The following is a 23,712-nucleotide window of genomic DNA, read 5'->3' as shown; positions in this document are numbered from 1 at the left end:
CTCTACTAAAAATACAAAAATTAGCTGAACCTGGGAGGCGGAGGTTGCAATGAGCCGAGATAGCACCACTGCACTCCAGCCTGGGTGACAAAGCGAGACTCCATCTGAAAAAAAAAAAAAAAAAAGGTAATAAAACTGTTTTAAAGAAAATTCAGCTTTCTGTGCCATCACAAAGAAGATGAGGAGGAAAAAAAGTCAGCTCTCCATACAATTCAATTTTTAAAATTAAGATCGTCCTTTTCCTTAGTACCTATAATACTTTTTTTCCTTCTAATCATTCTTGATATTTACCTTCCCATAACCTGACTCCAGCAACTGAGTACCTTCCACGTGCCCAAATCCTTCCTTACCTTGCATTGGCAAAAAAGAGCTTCCGATGTTCAAGAGGATATGGTTTCTTATATGAGAAATTCCTTTAGAGGATTTATAAGAAAAGAACACAAGACTGGAAGCCAAGGAACATGATTTCGAGTCCTTCTTCTGTCCCTTAGAAAGTAATTTTAACTTTAGTCCAGCCAAATAGCAGTTCTTAAACTCCATGCCCCCGCCCCCACCTCTATTCACCTTACTCTTCTTTATGTTTCCCTACAGCACTTATTGCCGTTTAGTGTTACTTCTGTACTTGTTGATTTCCCTATTGTCTTTGTCTACCAGAATGCTGAGCAACAGTGAAACCCTGTCTCTAAAAAAAAATTTTTAATTAAAAAAAAGAACTTCAGCTTATTCCCTTCCTGCTGTATCCCTGGTTCCTAGAACAATTCCTGCTACATCTATTAAATACCTGTTGAATGAATGAATCTGAGGTGAGAGGCACCATACAAGTGTTAAGTCATTAATATTTATGTTTAAATGGCAAAAAAAAAAAAAAAAAAAAAACTAACTTTAAGTATTGTCAATAGTTTCAGAATCCAGGAGAATGTATAAGCTTGCTTTTGAAAAGAGCCAGGTACAGTGGGTCACTCCTGTAATCCCAGTATTCTGGGAGGCCGAGGAGGGTAGATCACCTGAGGTCAGGAGTTTGAGACCAGCCTGGCCAACATGGCGAAACCCCGTCTCTACTAAAAAATAACAAAATTAGCCAGATGTGGTGGTGGGCACCTGTAATTCCAGCTACTCGGGACGCTGAGACAGGAGAATCACTTGAACCCGGGAGCAGAGGTCGCAGCACTGAACCCCAGCCTGGACAACAGAGGGAGTCTCCATCTCGAGAGGGGATACAGGAGAGGAAGAAAAGAGATAGCATATGAACTGTTTCTTGAAATTCTTGAAGGAGTAGGGTGGAGGCAGTGACTCTCTAGCCTCAGGAGTTCATGTTGCATCCACCTGTTATTTACACCTAATATAGCTGGCAGTTGATAAGTGTTCGTTAAAATGTTTATTATTATAATACAGACGTAATTCATGATTTGGGGCTTTTTTCCTTGAATTTACATAATGAGCCCTCTGTGCCTTATTAGAGGAAAGTGCATAACAATTAGAGCATCCTGGCAGCCCAAATGGAAAAAGTGTAGTCCTTACAGAAGGGGCACCGTCTTTGGGAGGTGGGGGTGGTACAGGGAGGAGAAGATCCAGCTGTTTAACCTAAATTCTCAGCCCAGAGAAGCATATAGAGGAAGAGAACATCTACTCTGGGTCAGGGCTCTATACACAGCATCTGTATTGGGTTGGTAGACACCGTATTCCCAGCACTTAGTGATGGAATTCAAACCTGAGAATCTAGAAGCTGTACCCCTCCTCCTCTGCTGTGCTGGCAGGCCCCTGACTGCCCATCGTCCAGCTCATTGTCACACCTACATCCTGCCTGACTTGTGACTGGAAAGTACAGCCACCGTTCTTGTCTACGGAGTCAGTGATCCTGGCTCCCTGACCTGCCCCAGGGGCCTGGGAACACAGGTAGTGGCAGGAGGAAGATGCTATAGGAGACAGCTGGGGCTTCCTGAAAATTTGGTACCTTTACAAGCTCAGACACCACCAGGCAGATGGGACATCTTCAAAATCAGGCCGTCTGCTTCAATGGCTTAGCATTATAGCAAAGACTACCTGAGGGAGCAAGATGAGCAAAGCTGGGGCCACTAACTGGGTTCAATCTGTGTGTAGTGGGTGTCTTCCAGTTGGCATTCAATGGCCTCTATCATCTGACCTCACCCTCCTAATCCAGTCCCATCTCATTTCACTGAAGCTGCTGGGTGCCAATCTCTTTAGGGACGAAGCCTTTCCTGACCCTGCATTCCGCATTCCACCCCTCATCTCCCCTCCACAGATTCCTCTCAGAGCATCCATTAAGCTTGCCTGCACTCATTGGATCACAGGTCTGCCTCCTACTCTGGGACTTAAGTCTCTCAAAGACCAGGCCTTCTGAATCTCCCCTACTCCCCCAAGCAGGAGCACCTAACAGAAGGTTGCTATCCCACTCACATTTTCGACAAATACAGACTGAACCTTCTCTACTAAGGGACTCTGCCTTGAGTTATTCTCTGTCCCTTCAGTCCCACTTCCCCTCCCAGGTCCACCTGAGACAGGCAGAGTGGAAGGAACTGGGGGAAAGCACCGAAAAAAAAGGCATCTAAAAAATGCACAGTGAGCATCCTCTTGGGGCTAGAATGTGGGATGAAGTGAGGGAGGTGAGTTAGAAAGGATGACTGGGGCTAGGCAATGAAAGAACCAGTGTTATAGCTGGGAGTCAGGCTTAGTTCTGTGGGCAGCGGGAAGGCTCAAGAGTTAAGTAATCAGATTTCTGCAGTGGCAGCATCTAAAATCAGCCATTTTCCCACTTAGTTGGGAGAGTGGCAGTGACTTTCCCATCCCACCCAAAGGCCCCCAAAGGTCCCCTTGAGAACAATAGACACTTTTCTTGCTCTGCATGTTCATGCCTATTTATTTAGTTAACACATGTATTTGGTGTCTCCTTAACAATTGGCAAGTTATTCTTCCTTATTGTCACTGAGCCTTTTTTGAAGAAGAGAGGAGGAGGGTGTTGTATACCTCTTTGAGAATCGGATGAGAGGTATGGCTTAGCTTTTCCAGAAGAAAATGCACTTATGCCCATCCACAAACAACTTTACCTGCACTTTCTGGGGGGCCTCAACGTTGGCTGTACAATGGGATCACCTAGGGAATTTTATCAACTTCTTTTTTTGAGACAGAGTTTTACTGTGTCACTCAGGCAGGAGTACAGTGGCGCATCTCAGCTCACTGTAATCTCCGCCTCCTGAGTTCAAGTGATTCTTCTGCCTCAGCCTCCTGAGTAGTTGGGATTACAGGTACATGCCACTATGCCTAGCTAATTTTTTTTTTTTTTTTTTGTAATTTTAGTAGAGATGGGGTTTCACCATGTTGGCCAGGCTGGTCTCGAACTCCTGACCTCAAGTGATCTGCCTGCCTTGGTCTCCCAAAGTGCTGGGATTACAGGACTGCATCACCACACCCGGCTCATTTTGTAGAGATGGGGGTTTTGCCATGTTGGGCACACTAGTCTCAAACTCCTGACCTCTAGTGATCCACCTGCCTCAGCCTCCCAAAGTGCTAGGATTACAGGCATAGGCTAGGCTGCACCCGGCCATAAACTCTTTATGCCTGTTTCTCACCCCCAGTGTTTCTAATTTAATTTATCTAGGTGCAGGCCAGGTGCAGCAGTTCATGCCTCTAATCTCAGCACTTTGGGAGGCTGAGGTGGGAAGATCTCTAGAGGTCAAGTGTTCAAGACCAGCCTGGGCAACATAGTGAGCCCCCGCCCCTATTTTTGTTAAAAAAAAAATCAGAATAATTTATCTGAGTGTAGTCTGTACTTTGAGTTTTCTAAACTCCTCAGGATATTCTAGCGTATGCCAAGATTGTAAAATACTGGGATTCATGGACAGGTTAAACCCCCTGTCAAACGCTCTTCAGTTCCAGGTGTGCTCAACTCACTCCACCTGGTGAGCAGCACCTATCTGGGTAGGGAGGGGAGAGGACAAAGTGGCCAGTTTGAAAGAATGAGGAAGTCTTGAGGTTGTAAGCCAAGAGAGGAGATGTTCACATACATTCCAGAAAGCTGTAGAACCCACAAAAAGAAGAGGTTCTGAATAGAAGACCCAAAGCAGGAAACTTAATTGCCTTCCTGAAAGATGAATGCAAGTCCAGCAGACAATACCCTTCCCACCCACATACCTCACCTGCCCCAAGAAGAGACGCAAACAGCATCAAAAGGCTGACAGCACTGGGCTTTGGGGGAGAGTCAACCAGTTAAATGTGTGGCTTGATTGGTCAGTGACAGGGGTGGGGAGAGGATGGCATTTGTGGGAGTCCAGCACCTGTGAGGGCGTGGCGCTTTAGAGGTAATGGGCAGCAACTGTCGGCTGGAGGAGGGAAAAAGGTTTGTGTCTTGGTCAGGGAGAGGCATTCCTGCGGTGGGTGAGAGCGGGGCTGCAAGGCCTTGCAGAGAGGAACTGCGCATGCGCCGGAGGCAGCCGCTTATTGCCAGGCGCGTGACACTGGGCAAGCCCCGCCTCAGTTTCTGATCTGGGACTTGTGTTGTAACTTCGGAGGCGCCCACAATCTCAGGTGATGATCGTCAGATCATTCCTAAGTCTTTTTCCTTTGCGATGTCACAGGAACCTGGGAGGATTTTAGTCCTCCTAAAACTCTGATATTTTCAAACATGATACCCGTGAGAATCACCTGGGGTGCCCACGGCCAGATAACATGATTCAGTGGGTGGAGAATGGGGGGCGGCTAGGGGCACTTTGTAACGCTCACTGGTGCTCCTGATGTTCCGTCTGCCTTGAGAGTCATTGTTCTAGATCACTGTTTCTCAGCACCTGGGGATCGAGTTGAAGGGCAGACTTTGAGCCAGTGGTCTGAAGTGAGGCCTGAGATTCTGCACCTCTAACAAGCTCTTTGATGCTGCCAGCTGTACATCCTGACTACTAAAGTGTCATCCAGACCAGGCGCGGTGGCTCACGCCTGTAATCACAGCACTTCGGGAGGTCGAGGCAGGCAGATCACTTGAGGTCAGGAATTGAAGACCAGCCTGGCCAACACGGTGAAACCCCGTCTCTACTAAAAATACAAAAATTAGCCAGACGTGGTGGCATGCGCCTGTACTCTCAGCTATTCGGGAGGCTAAGGCAGGAGAATCGCTTGAACCCAGGAGGCTGAGGCTGCAGGAAGCCAAGATTGCACCACTGCACTCCAGGCTCTGCAACAGAGCCAGATTCCGTCCCCAAAATAAAATAAAGTGCAATCCAGGCAGCATCCCTAGCAGCAACGCAATATTATTTGGGAGCTTGTTAGGAATGTTGAATTTCAGGTCCCACCCCAGGCCTACTGAATGAGAATCTTCTTTTTTTTTTCAGACAGGGTCTCACTCTGTCACCCAAGCTGCAGTGCAGTAGTGCAATCTTGGTTCACTGCAGCCTTGAACTCCTGTGCTCAAGCAAACCTCCTGTCTCAGCCTCCCGAGTGCCTGGGACCACAGGCATTTGCCACCATGTCCAGCTAATTTTTGTATTTTTTGTAGAGATGGGCTTTTGCTATACACTGCCCAGGCTGGTCTCCAACTCCTGGGGGCTCAAGCAATCCTCCCACCTTGGCCTCCCAAAGTGCTAGAATTATACGTGTGAGTCACTGTCCCCAGCCAGAATCTGCATTTTAACAAGATCCCCAGATGATTTGTATTCACATTAAAGTTTGAGAAACATCGTTATGGAAGAAGTGACTTATGATTGGAGAACCAAGACTGAAACTTGGCAATGAGAGAACAAGATTCAGTTCCCTAAAATAGAGTAGAATTTAAAGAAAGGCAGACATCTTTTTTTTTTTTTTTCCTTGAGACGGAGTCTTGCTTTGTCGCCAGGCTGAAGTACAGTGGTGCAATCTCAGCTAACTGCAACCTCCACCTCCTGGGTTCAAGCGATTCCCCTGCCTCAGCCTCCCGAGTAGCTGGGACTACAGATGCCTGCCACCACACCCAGCTAATTTTGTTTTCTTTTTTTCTTTTTCTTTCTTTTCACTCTTGTTGCCCAGGCTGGAGTGCAATGGCGCCATCTTGGCTCACCACAACCTCCGCCTCCCAGGTTCAAGCAATTCTCCTGTCTCAGCCTCCCGAGTAGCTGAGATTACAGGCATACACCACCACACGTGGCTAATTTTGTATTTTTAGTAGAGACGGGGCTTCACCATGTTGGTCAAGCTGTTCTCAAACTCCCTACCTCAGGTGATCCGCCTGCCTCAGCCTCCTGAAGTGCTGGGATTACAGGCATGAGACTTCGCACCTGGCAATTTTTTGTATTTTACTAGAGACAGGATTTCAACATGTTGGTCAAGATGGTCTCGATCTCCTGACCTCATGATCCACCCGCCTCGGCCTCCCAAAGTGCTGGGATTACAGGCATGAGCCACTGCGCCCGGCCAGGCAGACATTTTTATCTCTTTTAGTTAGTGCTCTACTTGTAGGCCTAGTACAGTGTCTGACATATAATAGATGCTCAATAAATATTTCTCAAATGAATGGACGAAGTAAGAGTCCAGTTTCTAGAGCCAGAGCATGAGGCCAGCCTGGGGCTGGCCACTACCATGACTTGATGCTAACTACTAGGGCAAAGGTCTTTTTAGCCCCCCTGTCCAAGACAAGATTGGTCCTGATGCTGGCACACAACAGAACTCATGGCCATGTGAGGCAGCAGTGTGTTAAGTTGTCTCATGTGTGAATATTAAAAGGCTGTATAGAAATGTAGCCAAGAAGATACACTGGCCTCTCAGGAAGGTCTTCTAAGGACCAGGGGCTGAGCCAACCAGTGGGGAGGCGGGCGCCCAGAGAAGCCCCAGGCCCAGAAATAACTCATGTGGTCTATAAGAGTGATCCCATGAGCTGTCTCAAACACGGCTTATAGTGGGTAGAATTTAATTCACCCAGCATCCATTCTAGTACTCCATTCTTCCCTCCATTCAAAATAGATGTCAGTAAGCCCTATCCCAGGGTCAGAGGCAACCAGTGTGTGTCTTGTGGGTTCAGTCCAAATTCCATGTGCTATAAGCAGGTTGGGCAAATGTTAGATACTACAAAGAACAAACAATGTTTGTTATTAACTAGGCTTAGAGGAATGGATCAATCACTCATATCTGAAGTGATTATTATTCCTAAGTCTCAGGGGTGCCAGTCTAGGAAAGAAAAAAAAATCTGTTTGTTTTTCCTATATGTAGCTTAGCCAGACTTTCTGAGTAGCCCTGAGAGTTGAAGTTAGAATTTCAGCCAAAATATACCCATTTTCATCATCCCCTAGGAACAAATTGGGCTGAAGATTTCTGACATTCTTCACATTGCCAGGCCCTCTTTCCTAATAATTATTTTAAACGCACTGTGAACATGACAGAGTGCTTCTTAAGGCAGTGTTTTTTTTCTCATCAGGCAATTTCATTTGCTTGATTCCCACAGTGAACTGAATGAATAGTAATTGTGCATTCCCAAGAATTCATCTACTTCTGCCTTGGGCTGGATCCCATGTTTAAGGAAAAATGACCACATTCGGAGCCACACCAGCCATGGCAAAGTTCCCAAGAATTATTTCAGAGGAGTAATAATTTTCGATTACTCTTTCCTCTGCACTGATCCTGATCCTCAACCTCATTTTTTCTTTTTTTCTTTTTTTTTTTTGTTTTTGTTTTTGAGAAGGAGGCTCTGTCACCCAGCCTGTTCCTCTGTCACCCAGGCTGGAGTGCAGTGGCACGATCTTGGCTCACTGCAACCTCCACCTCCCAGGTTCAAGCAATTCTTCTGCCTCAACCTCCTGAGTAGCTAGGACTACAGGTATGCGCCACCACGACTGGCTAATTTTTTGTATTTTTAATAGAGACAGGGTTTCACCATGCTGGCCAGGCTGGTCTCGAACTCCTGACCTCAAGCAATCCACCCACCTCAGCCTCCCAAAGTGCTGGGATTACAGGCTGAGTCACCGCGCCTGGCGCCTCCACCTCATTTCTAACTGTCCCAGACAGACTGTCCTAGAGAGGGATGATCCTGTGAGTGCCTCTGCAGCTTTTCCAGGGGCTTTGAAAGATGGTTCCTGCCCAGTGTGCAGTTCCCCCAAAGATGCCAGCTGCATGTGAATAGGGAACAAGAATCTGACATTTTACTCCCTGGCTGTTGGATAAGTGATTTAAACTCCTTGTACTCAATGTTCCTGCTATAGAGAGTATAAATGTCCTCTAGCACCTCTGTTGGCTTGTGGAAGGGAATGGCTAATTAACTTTCTCGGTTGCTTTGGAATGGCACTCAATGGCAACAATAATCATGTACGTTCTTAGTTTTTTTGTTGTTGTTGTTTGTTCGTTTGAGGCAGAGTTTCACTCTTGTTGCCCAAACTGGAGTGCAATGGTGTGATCTGGTCTCACTGCAACCTCCACCTCCCGGGTTCGAGAGATTCTCCTGCCTCAATCTCCCCAGTAACTGGAATTACAGGTGTCCATCACCACGCCTGGCTAAATTTTTTTATTTTTAGGAGAGATGGAGTTTCACCATGTTGGTTAGGCTGGTCTCAAACCCCTGACCTCAGGAGATCCACCTGCCTCGGCCTCCCAGGGTGCTGGGATTACAAGCATGAGCCACCACGCCCGGCCACATTCTTAGTCTTTTAAGGCCATTTTCAAATGAATCTGTGTCTCTTTTTGTTGACCTAGAGAGACAGCAAGTTGTCATGTTCACAAGAATGACCTAACTTGAGCTTCTGTGGTTTGGGATCCTGCCTGCCTGTATTTCACCCTGTTTTGCCTCCAAGGCAGGAGCCAGGTCTCATAGCCAGGAGATTGTGGTTAGTTTCCTGGCCTCCAATCTGAGGTGGGGACACACCTGCACCCCTGAGGGAGGGAGAGTCTGTGGAGGGTCCATGAGGCCAGGGCTGAGTCACTCAGCAGGAGACATGTCAAAAGGCATTAGAACATCAGTTTGGCATTTAAGGAGCAAGAACCCACACAAAAATTCCTCTGTATGTTAACAATCTAGTCCATTTTCAAACTAAATCCAAGAAAGAAATTAAAGTTTGGTGTCCCCTGACACTGGGACTTGTTCTTCATGCAAAATCAGGCCCAAAAGAAACTTTAGCTTCACTCACATGTCCAGTGGAGGTGAAGCCCCCCATCTGATAAGACTGCACCCCACAGGTCTCTGCTTCCTACACTTCACAGTCCTGTTCTAAGAACATGAGAATTCAGAAAACTCCACTGTAAGTCATCCTCTTAGGGGTTTCTACCCAAATCCCTTTCCTCCATCAGGAAATTATTTGAAATGTAAGTTGAATAAGCCTGAGCCTTCTTCCTCTCTTAAGAAGGTTCATCTTTTGTGGTGTCCTATTCAAAAGAAACTAAGTTGAACTCCAAATGCCCTAAAAACAATGTAAGTCTTTACTAAGCGTCTTGGACAGGTGGCCATTTTTCTTACCCAAAGTCCACGCAGCAACTGCACCCAGCCCATTATCCATCCAGAAAGTAGCTTTATGCCCTGTCTTAGGTAAATTAATTAGCCTGTTAGATTTCTCTCATCATTTCATCCTAGCTATTACTTTTTTATTTTTTTATTTTTTTTTTTTTTGAGACATAGTCTCGTTCTGTTGCCCAGGCTGGAGTGCAGTGGTGCAATCTCAGGCTCACTGCAACCTCCACCTCCCAAGTTCAAACAATTCTCCTGCCTCAGCCTCCCAAGTAGCTGGGATTACAGGTGTGTGCCACCATATCTGACTAATTTTTGTATTTTTAGTAGAGACAAGGTTTCATCATGTTGGCCAGGCTGGTCTCGAAGTCCCAACCTCAAGTGATCCACCTGCCTCAGCCTCCCAAAGTTCTGGGATAACAGGCGTAAGCCACCACGCCTGGCCTTAGCCATTACTTTAATTCAGCCACAAGAAACGGGGAGCCAAGAAGTTCAAAATCCTCCCATCAGAAGGCTGGAAAGAGAAGAAAGGCTGTGTCTACTTACGCTTCAGGGTCTGGGTCTTTGTCACAGTTTTGTGAGGGCTTCTATCCCAGAAATAAGAATAGGGAAGTGAAAACAAAAGGATGCCTATAGGTCTATGAGTGCCAAGGAACCATCTCCATTTTCAAGATGGCAGCCTCCTGAACAATCTGGGTCCCAACATGGCTCCCTGATCCTCCCAGCATGGCTCCCTGCAGGTGAAAGGTCAGCAGTGCTATCCTTAGGGTGACACCCTTCATAGGGTCCTGGGACAACTTTACCCAAACAGAAATAATCACACCGATCTGCATATATGTGTCTCTTTGTGAAGCAAGAGCTTTTGAAGCATTCAGATGGTTTTAACACAATATGGCATGCAGCTAGAAAAGGAAATCTGGGTTTTCATCAAGTATGATGTTCATCCCAGCGATCCATTTGAAATGAAGGAGGCAAAGTCTTTCAAAAGATGTCTTCCATGATTTGGAATAATTGGGTCCAGTTTAATTTGGTGCATGGCGAAGTTAAAGAGCTACATGATTGCTTCAAGTGTGTTTTGCAGTTCCCAGAGCCACTAATTAGCTCTATGACTTAAAGGTTAATGAGATAAAACATCTATAAATCAAGTTGATGGCTAATGCAAGAAGAATGCCCCCAACTCCCGCTCTACCACACTAACACTATAATCTCATTCTCTTTCAGGCTGTCCATTTGATTGAATTTGATTATGCATGAATATATACAAACACGTGTGTAATTAGAAGATTCATACTTAAATTATAAACCACCTTGCCTAGGCTTCTTTCTAAATGTGGTTATTCAATACCAATAAGAAAATAATCATTCATTATTAACAGAATTAATCATATCAGAATTAACCGACTGGGTGAAAGGTTTAGATGTGTGCCTTCCCACAAAGCAAAAATCCATATGTTGCATTCAAAATGTATGTTCCTTAAAACAAATTTCAGAAAATAAAATTATGGGCTGGGCACAGTGGCTCACACCTGTAACCTCAGCACTTTGGGAGGACAAGGTGGGCAGATCACTTGAGGTCAGGAGTTTAAGACCAGCCTGGCCAACATGGTGAAACCCCATCTCTACTAAAAATACAAAAACTAGCCGGGCATGGTGGCACATGCCTTTAATCCCAGCTGCTTGAGAGGCTGTGGCAGGAGAATTGCTTGAACCCAGGAGGTAGAGGTTGCAGTGAGCCAAGATGGCACCACTGCACTCCAGGCTGGGCAACAGAGCAAGACTCTATCTCAAAATAAATTTAAAAAGAGAAAATTATGGTGGTTTTTTTGTTTGTTTGTTTGTTTGTTTGAGACAAGGTCCCACTCTGCTGTCCAGGCTGGAGTGCAGTGGTGCCATCTTGGCTCACTGCAGCCTTGAACTCCTGGGCTCAAGCAATCCTCCTATCTCAGCCTCCCAAGGAGCTGGGACTGCAGGCATGTGCCACCACACCCAGCTAATTTTTAAAAAATTTTTTTGTAGAGACAGGGCCTAACTATGTTGCCTAGACTGGTCTTGAACTCCTGGGCTCAAGTGACCCTCCTAGCTTGGCCTCCCAAAGTGTTAAAATTACAGGCGTAAGCCACACTGCGCCCAGCCATAGGTCTTATTTACTGAAATTATGGGGGAATTTGGGGTTTAGAGAACATTCTAGCAAACCTTTTGTATTTTTAAGGATTCTATCCCCCTAAATTCTGTATTTGTGTATGTGAAGTTTTCAGCTGGTTATGAGCACAGGCTCCAAATCAGGGAAACCAGCTCAATATCATGGCTCCATCACTTACTATCTCTGTGTCCTTGGACAAGTTGTTTTTGTTTTGTTTTGTTCTGTTCTGTTCTGTTTTGAGACGGAGTTTCGCTCTGTCGCCAGGCTAGAGTGCAGTGGCACAATCCCGGCTCACTGCAAACTCTGCCTCCCTGGTTCAAGCAACTCTCCTGCCTCAGCCTCCCGAGTAGCTGGGATTATAGGTGCACGCCACCACACCTGGCTAATTTTTGTATTTTTAGTAGAGATGGGGTTTCCCCATGTTGGCCAGGCCAGTCTCCATCTCTTGACCTTGTGATCTGCCTGCCTTGGTCTCCCAAAGTGCTGGGATTATAGGCATGAGCTACAGCGCCCTGCCTGGACAAGTTATTTAAACCTCTGTGCCTCAGAGAATCACTTGGGCCAGGGAGGCAGAGGTTGCAGTGAGCTGAGATCGTGCCACTGCACTCCAGCCTGGGCAATGCAGCAAGACTCTGTTTCAAAAAAAAAAAAAAAAAAAACCCTCTGTGCCTCAGCGTCTCTATCTATAAAATTGGGATAATAATAGATTCAGTCTCATAGGGTTCTTGTGAGGATGAAATATGATAATTCATTTAAGTCACCTAGTACAGGGCCTGGCACATGATAAGTGTTCAGTAAATTATGATGATTATAACTGATGTGGGGGTCTAAATATACTTGGATTTTCCTTATAAAGCCTTTTGAGTGAATATACAGTGTCGAAGTATGGCTTTAGTATGACAAAGTTCTTTGCAACTTATGATGAAGGTACAGTTGTTCATTTTTAAGCTAGTTTGAGTGTAATATTTAGCAAATTTCCTTTTGTCAAGGACTTGTTGTGCCTTCTCTTTTCCCCCTTATAGAATCTTTTTTTTTTTTTTTTTTTTTTGACTGGGTCTCACTCTGTTGTCCAGGCTGAAGTGCAGTAGTGCAATAATGGCTCACTGCAGCCTCAATCTCCCTATCTCCCTGGGCTCAGATGATCCTCTCACCTCAGCCTCCCAAGTAACTGGGACTATAGGCATGAAACACCACACCCAGCTGTTGTTGTGTGTGTTTTTTTTTTGTTTTTTTTTTTTGGAGCGATAGGGTCTTACTATGTTATCCAGGCTGGTCTCCAAGTCCTAGCGTCAAGTGATCTGCCTACCTCGGCTTCCCACACTGCTGGGATTACAGGAGTGAACCACTGCACCTGTCCCAGAATCTTTTTTTTTTTTTTAACTTAGAAGATTAAAAGAATTGTTGTGTTCTAGGCATCCAAATCCCTGGGAGATGGGAAAGTAGCCTAGAGTCCCATTTCTATTTGATGGATGGAGCCCTGAATAGAAATGGCATTCCCCAGAATAGAATGGCATATTTTGAGGCTTTGGCCCTACAGAGGAAGTTTCCAGATCTTCTGACACTCTCTGATCCTTCTGGCTGGATCCATTTCCTCCTGGAAGAGCACACAGAAAGTATGGTCTGGTGGGAGCAGAGTCTCAGAACAACTGTCCCACTCCTGGGTGCCCTCACTGCACACATTCCAGCAGCGAAGGACATCTTCTTTTGTCTTTGGCTGCGGGTTAAAGAGCAACACAAGTGGATAGTTGTGGGTAAATTCTAACACAAAGTATCAGCCGCTGGCTCTGGTGCTTTGAGAAAGAACCCAATTTAAATTATTAGGAGACAGTCAAGGAGAGAAGAGGAAGCTGAAACCCTGCAAAGAGCAGGGCCTGCAGCTGCAGCCCAAGTTGGCCCAGCTCTGTTGACCTTGGCTTTGCCTTTGAGGAACACAGGCTTGTGTCTGCCTATTTCATCAGCTGTCCCCCATCTGCCCTTTCCTTTCCCACCCTGGGAAGTGGTGAGGAGGGTTAAGTGACAGCCTGTGAGGCAACCACTCAAGCACAGGGGGAGTCTGAGGGAGGCTGTCTCACTCTTTCTAGCCAGGACCCACCCAACAGGCTCTCCTCAAATCCAAGTCGATGAAGGAAAAGTACTCATCTGCCCCAGGGTCTTCCCCACTGTCCTAATACTACATGGACTCTATCCTATATCCTCACGGCCATGTGTGGGGTGATGTGCAGCACCTCTGAACCTGTTTTGGCCAAGGTGACCCCCAGAATCTCAGAATTTTAGAGTTGGAAGATCTCAGAGGGCATCTAAAGCAACATTCCCATTTTACAGATGATAAAACTGAGGCCCAGAGAAGTAAAATGACCTGTGGAAGGGCCCACAGCTAGATTGCATCAGTATGCTGAGACTACAGCCCATGTCTCCTCACTCCTGCACAACAGAGAGCTAAAGGACCAGCATGTTCAGATGTGGCCACTCTTTGAGTAGAAGACAGCACCAGAGATGAGTGCTCAGTGTCTGTGAAGTCATAGGGGCTTGCTTGGCAGTGGGAGGCTTAGGAGACTCTAAGGAGTTGAAATACATTTTGAACATATGCAGAAGAATTTTTCGATCCAAGTCTTGGAGGAAAGCAGGCCAGTTTCAGGCTAAGACGGGACAGGTGCTGACTGTGGGGAGGGGGAGAGGCCCATTCTGGAGCAGTCCAGGAATCCTAATCCACACCTGGGTGGTCCCCAGGCTTCCAAGCCCCCCGGGATCCTGGGAAGTTCCAAGACTGCTGAGGTAGGTCAGCAGGTTCCCAGGCCCACTTTGGAGTGCTCAGAATGGGTCAAGAAAGCAGCCATCAGCAGAAGCTGTTGACATGGGACTCCAGGGTACTAGGCTGAGACAATGTGTATTGATTTAACAGGCATAGAAACCGTAACTGCACACAACTTTACACACATATTCTTTTTTTTTTTTTTTTTTTTGAGACGGAGTCTTGCTCTGTCACCCAGGCTGGAGCGCAGTGGTGCGATCTTGGCTCACTGTAACCTCCACCTCCTGGATTCACGCCATTCTCCTGCCTCAGCCTCCCGAGTAGCTGAGACTACAGGCCCCCGCTACCACGCCCGGCTAATTTTTTGTATTTTTTAGTAGAGATGGGGTTTCATCATGTTAGCCAGGATGGTCTCGATCTCCTGACCTCGTGATCCGCCCGCCTCGGCCTCCCAAAGTGCTGGGATTACAACCGTGCGCCACCGCGCCCGGCCTCTGCACACATGTTCTTATTAACATGTTGTTCCACTGATCATCTAAGGGGTGGCCAGCTTCCCTGGGTCACTTGCAGCTAAGAAATGCAGCCTCAGTGACCTTCAACTGAGGAGGAGTCGACATTGGCTTCCAGTCTTCCCAGAACCCTTGTTTAAGAACCACCTTCTTTGGTTTTCCACCCCAGGGTTGCTGGGGACACCTGATGTCCTACATTTTTAGGCTTTTCCTGGTTTCTGAAAACCTTGTGATGAAAGTCTCTCTGAGAGCAATACAGACTGAACAGACACTCAGTTGTTTGACATGTGTGGTTTTGCCAAAGGCAACATGTTCTTTGACCAATTTCTGAAACTCCCCAGTTCTCCTAGTCCCTCTGGACTTGAGTATCAGCCATGTTCTTATGTTGATATCAAGCGCCTGGGTGATAACAATTCTTCTAACCACCTTTCTGATTCAGGGCTCTACTTTGACAACACAATAGCTTTTTTGGGATTTTTGTAAACATCTCGAAAGGGCAAGAAACATTCTTCCTTCCTTTTAGCCCAATGTAGACCCGAGGTTTTTCAGCTGTCAGCTGAATGCTGGGCCCCACCAGTGCCTTGTAGGTACAGTCCCATCCACTGTGGGGTGGGCTCCAGGGAGGGCCCTTAGGTCCATGTGAAGACATTAGGAGGGGCCATGTGAAACCAGTGTCTGAGGGGCTCCCCGTGAGGCCACCAAGCTCCTGTCAAACCTAGTAAGTCACCCTGACACTGGCCCCACCTTCCTTAGAAGAACAGTGAATAAACAAGAGGCTGTGAATTGGCAACCCCCGGTGGGGGAACAGGGAAAGTGCTCAGGCTCACGGAGGCGATCGAGAGGGGCTGGTAGAGTCATGGCAGGGAAGCAGGGGAAGGAGATGGGTCAATGAGAGAGCTCATGTGGGGGAGCCTCCAGACAGGGGAGGAGGGTCCAAACCAACATTTTCTATTCTTTGCCCAGTAAAGTTTCATGAGTGAACTCAGATGTTTGCTTGCTCTCATCTCACCTTCTGCCCCTGAGAAGGAAGGTGGGGGATAGCTGGTCCAAGGATTTGGACTTTGGGGCTCTCCATTTCTAAGTAAGGAAAAAGTCAAAATGAGCCATCATACTCTGTCTTCATTCCATCCTTGGCACAGACAACATATTATTCCAAAGGAGAGCTGATAACAGAATTTAAAGGGAAATTAGAGATGAGAACATTTAGTCATCATCCTCATTTTGCAGATAAGAAAACTGAGGCCCAGGGAGGATAAACATTAAATAATGTGCTCCAAATCACCCAACCAATAATTGCAGAACTTGCAGGACTAGAATCTGCCACCTAATTCCCAGTTCATGCATTTTCTTGCCTTCTGCCGTGCCTGACAGGTTCCCAGCGGTGAAAGTTGGCCTTGGAGCGCCCTCCCATGGCTGTGGACAGCCACTGGAGCAGCTGTGGCACAGGCCACAGAGCCCTTAAACAAGGGCTCTGTCTCAAACTTGAGGACAGAATGACCTGCAGGGTTGGTTAAAACAGATTGCTGGGCCCCACCCTTGGAGTTTTGGATTTTCTAGCAAGTCCTCAGGGGATGCTGACCTACTGATTCAAAGACCACTTACTGAGACTCTCAGATGTAGATAAAAGATTTTGCAGCCAGAATACCTGGTTTCAGGTCCCAGCTCTGCCATCCAAGTGCTGATACCTTGAACATGGTACTTAATCTCTTGGCATCTCGATCTCTTTATTTTATGATGGTAACAATAACAACCACCCATAGGGTTAATGTGTAAAATAAATAAATCAGATGTAAAATACCTGAGAAGTGACATACTGATGCTGTGTGAATACACAGACTCACAAATATGTGACCTCTGTCTGGAGAGATGCCACTGGAGGCTAGGGAATGTCCACAGTGACAAAAGCGTTTTCTTAATGCTACTCAAAAATACAACAAATCCAGAAGAAATTGTGTTTATCCTGCCACAAATATTGGCTGAGGAATTACCAGGGCCTGGCACTGTGCTGTATACCACATTTGCAAAGGTGAATGACAGTCCCTGCCCTGGAGGAACAACTAGAAGGAAGATAAACATGCAAATTGTAATAATTACCCTAATCCAAAATGAGCCGGGGAAGGAACCCTGTGCCTAGAGCACAGAGCATCCAACCCTGTCTGGGAAGTCAAGCAAGGCTTTGAAAAAGAACCTGACTTTTGAGTAGGGTCTTGAAGGATGAATAGGAGTTCTTTAAGAAGAGAAGTGGTAGGGGGCACTCCAGGCAAAGGAAACAGCATATGCAAAGTAGTCACAAAAGCATGAAAATGCATAACATATTCAAGGAAATCGCACATGGTTCTACGTAACTGGAGCTCAGTGGGTCTGGGAAGAGGATTAGCAAAAAAGGCTAAGAAGTTTGGGCCTGATTGTGATCTGGTGGGAAACCATTGGAAGACACCCGACGAGGATTCCTTGGAAGGAATTCTTAGTGAGTCCCCAAAGGCGAAGATTTCCAAGCCAAGGGCTTCACCACATACCCTCAGTGGCCCCAATGCCTGACAGCCTCCCCTGCCAGGAAGCCTAGCCCGGAAACGCCTCCCAAAACGGGTAGTGGCGCTGGGGAAGAAGCTTCCCTGGAAGGCACAAGCAGTAAACGGGCAACCTCTTACCTCTTACCTTCATCAGATACTGGCGGGAAGCACGCTCCTGGCAGGTTTCTTCATCCCCCTCTCCTGTGGGTGTGGAGTCACTGGGAGAACAAAGGGATGTTATCTGTAGCTAATAAGTTATGGGAGGGGGAGAGAGCTGTAGGCGCCTGTGGGGGTGGGGAAATGAGTCCTGAGCAGCTCTGATGCAATCCAGGAAGAGGCAGGTGGAAGCCTGCACCTGGGGAGCAAACCCCCTGCCTCTCCAAAGTACATAGAGATTTGAAGCTGGAAGAGGCACCTCGAAGATTTGCCCGTGATCCCACAGCTAGCTGATGCCTGGCCCCCTCTCCCCACATCTGACTTCAAGATAAAAGGTCTCAGTCTTGGAAAAACTGGCGGTTGCTGTGTTCATTGACCTCACTCCCTCTTCCTGAGTCTCTCCTGCAGCCTTCCTTTCCCAGCCCAGTCCCTGACCCTCTTTCAGACAGCCTTTGGTTTCCAAACAGGCATAGAATGTGGTGTGCAAAAAATGGCCTCCACTATTTTTGAAAAAAGCAATGGCAAGAAAAAAAGAGCAAACTGCTATTCTGAGCTACATGGGCTTGGGGTTTTGATTCCAATTTCTTTGTCTCCGGTGGAGGTGGAAGCAACTTGCTCTTGTGGGAATAATCCCTTTTGTTTTTAGGAAAAGATTTTAATAGGTCTTTGGGTTATGCAAGGATAAAACGTGAACCTTTTCTGGAAAGGAGACAGTGCAATGCAGGACAATGTGAGGCCACAGGCTCCTCTTAATCACTGTAAAAGGTGGCTTTCTTTGAGAGAGAATGGCATCTCTGCAGGAGTTATGGGGAGTTTTGTTAAAGCTGTGCTTGGGGAATTTAAGAGAGGGGCCTGGGCTGGGCATGGTGGCTCACACCTGTAATCCCAACACTTTGGGAGGCCGAAGCGGGCCGATCGCTTGAGGTCAGGAGTTCAAGACCAGCCTGGCCAATATAGTGAAACCCTCTCTGTACTAAAAATACAAAAAATTAGCTGGGTGTGGTGGTAGGAGCTTGTAATCCTAGCTACTTGGGAGACTGAGGCAGAAGAATCGCTTTAACCCAGGAGGAAGAGGTGGCAGTGAGCTGAGAATGGCTCCACTGCACTCCAGCCTGGGTGACAGAGTAAGACTTCATCTCAAAAAAAAAAAAAAAAAAAAAAAAGAGAGAGAGAGAGGGCTCTGTTTCTGCAGTGGGCACCAGCAGGATTGAGCTGGTGACTGGCAGGGAGCACACCCAGGATGTGTGTGAATTCTCAAGAGTCCTTGCAAACAAGGGGAGAGGAAATCCAGGCAGGGCTGAGCTGTGCTTTTCCCATTTGGTGACTGAAGAGACTGTGATTGTGAAGGCAGGTGACAGGAGGCTGGGTGGGGATTGTGTCCTATTCCTGTCTCTGGCAGAGCTACCAAGGGCATCCATGCCCGTGGTAGCTCAACCCACTGAGCTCTTCCTAAAAGGACTACAAAGTCAGGTCAAACAGGCACGGCCACCCCTGGTTCCCCTGCCACAGCTGGCCTGGAGTCAGAGCCCCTCCTGAGAACAGAGCCCCACCCATCTTTCCACCCTCTGTGCTGTGAGGAGGCCTGAGGTCTAATGGGGGGCCAATGTAACCTCTTAGTTCCTAAATGTTTTACTTTGAAATGTCTCTTTTTGCTAAATACCTGACTTTGAAAAGGTAAAATGCTTTCTTTTGAAAAAGTTGTTATAGGAAACCGGATTAAGGAGTTGGGTTTAAAACTGGAACCAAGGGAAGGAATAAATGGGCAGCTGGGGCTTAAAGCCCATTATATTAATGTAAAAATTACATGAATCTATTATTTATATAATAATATATTAACATAAACACATATTATGATACATATTTATATTATTATATAATGTATTATTTAAAAAATTTTTTTTCGAGACTGAGTTTTGCTCTTTTTGCCCAGGTTGGAGTGTAATGGTGCCATCTTCGTTCACTGCAACCTCCACCTCCGGGGTTCAAGTGATCCACCCTCCTCGGCCTTCCAAGTAGCTGGGATTACAGGCATGCACCACCATGCCTGGCTAATTTTGTATTTTTAGTAGAGATGGGGTTTCACTATGTTGGTCAGGCTGGTCTTGAATTCCTGACCTCAGGTGATCCACCCACCTCGGCCTCCCAAAGTGCTGGGATTACAGGCATGAGCCACAGTGCCCAGCCTAAAATATTTTTAAAATAATAATTTATAACATCAAAATCCATTTTGGCTTGGCGCAATGGCTCACTCCTGTAATCCCAGCACTCTGGGAGGCCGGGGTGGGTGGATCACTTGAGGCCAGGAGTTCGAGACCAGCCTAGCTAATGTGGTGAAACCCTATCTCTACTAAAAATGCAAAATTTAGCCAGGCATGGTGGCACCCGCCTGTAATCCCCACTACTTGAGAGGCTGAGGCAAGAGACTCACTTGAACCCAGGAGGTAGAGGCTGCAGTGAGCTGAGATCGCACCACTTCACTCCAGCCTGGGTGACAGAGTGAAACTCTGTCTCAAAAAAAAAAAAAAAAAAAAAAAAATTCTGTCAGGGTGCGGTGGCTCATGCCTATAAATTCAGCACTTTGGGAGGCTGAGGTGGGCAGATCACTTGAGGCGAGAAGTTAGAGACCAGCCTGGCCAACATGACAAAACCCCATCTCTATTAAAAATACAAAAAAAATTAGCCAAGTGTGGAGGTGCACACCTGTAATCCCAGCTACTCTGGAGGCGGAGGCATGAGAATCGCTTGAACCTGGGAGGCAGAGGCTGCAGTGAGCTGAGATCGCACCACTGTACTCCAGCCTGGATGACAGAATGAGAGTCTGCCTCAGAAAAATAAAAGAAAGAAAAAAATCTATTTTAATATAAATATAATAAATTTGTAGAAAATATAAATAATATGTAAATGTGCAAAAACCATAGATGTCATCATTATCCCACCACCAAAAATTCATTGATGTCAATATTTTAAGATACTTCTTTCTGATCTTACTCAATGCATATAAACAAACAGGCAAACATACAAATAATCTAATATACTGAACATCCACCTACACTTATTCTACAATCCTGACGGAGAAAGAACATGCTTCTTTTCTAAGAGTTCTAGCAAAAATCTCAGGACCCACTCTCATTGGCCCAGAATGGGTCACATGCCAATTTCTGAGTGAATCTCTCTGATGAATTGTCAGGCCTGAGTGATATACCCAGTCCCATCCAATCACATGGACTGAAAGTTGGGTGTGGAGAAATAGCTCCCCTGAGGAAAATCAGTGAATTAACACTCAAAAAAGGAGGATTCTTTGTTGGGTGGTAACAATTCCCATGTCTGCTACAGGCATGCCACCCTTGGTCTGTCCATATTAAACTATTAACTGTGCCTTCATGTGTTTGTTCATCACATTCTCTGCAAAAATGCCCTACGCTACCTTTTCTGCTGGACAGATCCCACGTCAAAGTTCTGGTCTATGAACCGTTCCTTTGCAATCCCTCACTGAACCCTTCCTTTGCAATCCCTCACTGAACCCTTCCTTTGCGATCCCTCACTGAATCTTTCCTTTGTGATCCCTCACTGAACCCTTCCTTTGCGATCCCTCACCGAATCCTTCCTTTGCAATCCCTCACTGAATCTTTCCTTTGCAATCCCTCGGCAGAATCAGGTGCTCTCTTCTTAGACCCACTCGTTGTGGGCAGGAGTATCCCTGCACTACTCATCTTTACCTTCACCTCGGCACTCAGCACCACAGCTGACTCAGAGGAGACTCACCATCAACCCCTGGGGAATGAGTCCTCCTTTTTCAGAGAAATCAAGCTGTGCCTTCGTCTACTCAGGCAGCCCTGAACTTCCACACGGTGTATGTTTCCATTTATAAATCATTGTTTGAAACTTGGAGCAAATTTCTCCGAAAGAAAGTCATAGATGATCATTATAATTAAGTTCTAGAATTGAACCCATAGATTGAACCCATAACGTAGTTTATAGGGACTAAGTGTGTACTTTTTTGTGTTGTTACACATAGTGAATGAAACCATGCATGTGGAAATTCTTGGCAAATGCAAGTAATTATTATAATAATTAATTACAAACCTTATTATGAATATTATCACCATCCTTTTCCCCATCGTCCTTCTTGTTTTGTCTGTTTTTTTGGCTTTCTCCTCTTTTCCACCAAGTCTCCCTTACATCTGGGTTTACTAGAATGTGATGGACTGGTGAGGAGTCCACATGCTAATTATAGCAGTGTTCCCTTGGGCAATGTGGTGCGTGGTGATGTGAGAACACACCATTTAAGGGATACTTCCTTGAAGCCAAAGTGACTTCTGAGAACTTTGTCCACAGTGAAGAAGAATGTGGAGAACACACTCTCCCACCAAAGGCAAGCCCTGTCTTTTACCCTGCCTAGGCAACCACTTAGGGCAGAGATATTTGTAGAAGAGGATTCTGTCACCCAGGGAATACCTGGGATGCCTGCATCTCTTGTCAGTGGACCTCCAGAAGGACAACTGAAGGGAGGCCAGAGAAAAAGAACCAGAGAACCCGGAGCCTGGCCAGGACATCAACATGAGAACTGAGGTTTTAGTTTGGCAAAGTGAAGGCCGGGAATAGATCAAGACTTGTAAGGAGAGGGTGACATAAAGATTTTTATGAAATCTTGGATGCTTGAAATACATGTTTAGGGAACATTTAAAATAAATTCCTACTTTAGAGAGTAGAATGGTGGTTACTAGAGGCTGGGAAGGCAAGGAAGAAGGAGAAACAAAGGGGTATGAAGTTTAAGTTAGACAGGAGAAAAAGTTTTCCAGGTCTGTTCAATAGCATGATGACCATAGTTAATAATCATGTAGTGTACATTTTGAATCGCTAAAAGAATTGATTGTAAATGTTCTCACTACAAAAAATAAGTTTGTGAGGTGATGAATGTGTTAATCAGCTTGATATAATCATTCCACAACGTGTGGGTATGTGTACAGTACTTGTATATACATGTATTGTACTATATATACACACACACACATGCACACACACATTGTACTTGAGGGGTACAATGTGATATATATATACACACACACACATATATAAACATATGTGTAAACTATATATATAAATCACATTGTACCCCTTAAGTATATACGATTATTTGTCAATTTAAAAATAAAAATGTAAATTAAAAAATAAATTCTGTTTTAAAAGTGGGTGGCTCACAACACGTGATGTCAGAGATACTGGAGATAACAAATTGACTATACATCTTAATCTCCTTTTTCTCCAAAGACCCACAAAAGTTTTTAAAGCATAAACCCATGAGAATTCTGAGAATGGGAGTGAGGACCTCAGTGGACAGAAGAACTTAGCAAATTTGGAGATGATAAAAAGTGACTGCCATGGGGCAACTGACTTGAAAGGGCCCGAGGATGGCACTGATGATGAGGACTGAGCAGATCCTCCTAGAGAGCCCTGAGAGCTGGGAACTTGGAGGCAGCAGGTTCTGCAGGAAGTGAGTTTGAAGCATAGGCTAAACCCTAGGGAAGCAGTTGAAAGACTCATATGAAGAAATTACAACTCCAGATCCCCTTCCAATCCCAAATAGTCAGGCAACTACATCCCTGCACTTGATTGGAGGGTTTTTTCTCTAGAGAAATAGAACCACAGCACCCCCAAGTTTGGGGATCCCAGCAACAGTACAGCAGGTGTCTGGCTGAGACCGGAGGATTATGTTTAAGTCTACATGTTAATAGTGGACCCCAATGCCAGGCTCCTTCCCTTACCCCATTCCCAGAAAAGGACTATTGGGTATATGTTCTCTGGCTAGAAGACTGGAGGATTCTTCACTGGAAAAAAATTGTTAGCCCCAGAGAAAAGTCCCCTTAAGATGGACTTTATGTATATGTGTACACATTGGGTTTTATTGTAACAAAGCAACTTGTGCACTGTTAAGTTTGAAACTCAGCATCATCTTTCTTTTCCAGTGAAACACAAATAAAATTTAAAAATAAATAGGAACGAATTTACAATAGAGAATGTCAATTCCAAATAAGATCCTACAGGCTCTGCTGAATCTCCCATTGAGTGACAGGGCCCAAGTCATCATTGGGGGATAATTTATTTTAAAAGTGTCGGCTTTGACTACAAGGATGTCTGTCAAACATCACAATTAAACATGGCAAAGGAGAATCCATGCTCTCAAAATGCCCCCCGACCCAAACATCTCAAACCTACTCTTCGCTGACCTTAAGGATATACTTTTATGGTCTCCC

General features: G+C 45.8%; 1 long non-coding RNA gene across 2 annotated transcripts in view; it reads right to left on the bottom strand.

The window, feature by feature from the left end:
- Window positions 1-12,872: 12,872 nt before the first annotated feature.
- The window catches only part of LOC140713306 (uncharacterized), a 41,669-nt gene continuing 30,829 nt past the window's right edge, over window positions 12,873-23,712 (bottom strand). The window contains exons 3-4 of one of the 2 annotated variants that reach the window (XR_012095244.1): window positions 17,444-17,523; window positions 12,873-13,251 (exon numbers count right to left, since the gene is read on the bottom strand). This is a non-coding gene — a long non-coding RNA (uncharacterized lncRNA). Of the gene's footprint in view, window positions 13,252-14,474; window positions 15,959-17,443; window positions 17,524-23,712 lie in introns of those variants that run through there. The other variant, XR_012095243.1, reaches the window with a different exon arrangement.

The sequence above is a fragment of the Chlorocebus sabaeus genome, chromosome 14, assembly GCF_047675955.1.
Source record: "Chlorocebus sabaeus isolate Y175 chromosome 14, mChlSab1.0.hap1, whole genome shotgun sequence".
Classification (NCBI taxonomy): domain Eukaryota; kingdom Metazoa; phylum Chordata; class Mammalia; order Primates; family Cercopithecidae; genus Chlorocebus; species Chlorocebus sabaeus.
This window is presented reverse-complemented; position numbering and strand designations above follow the sequence as displayed.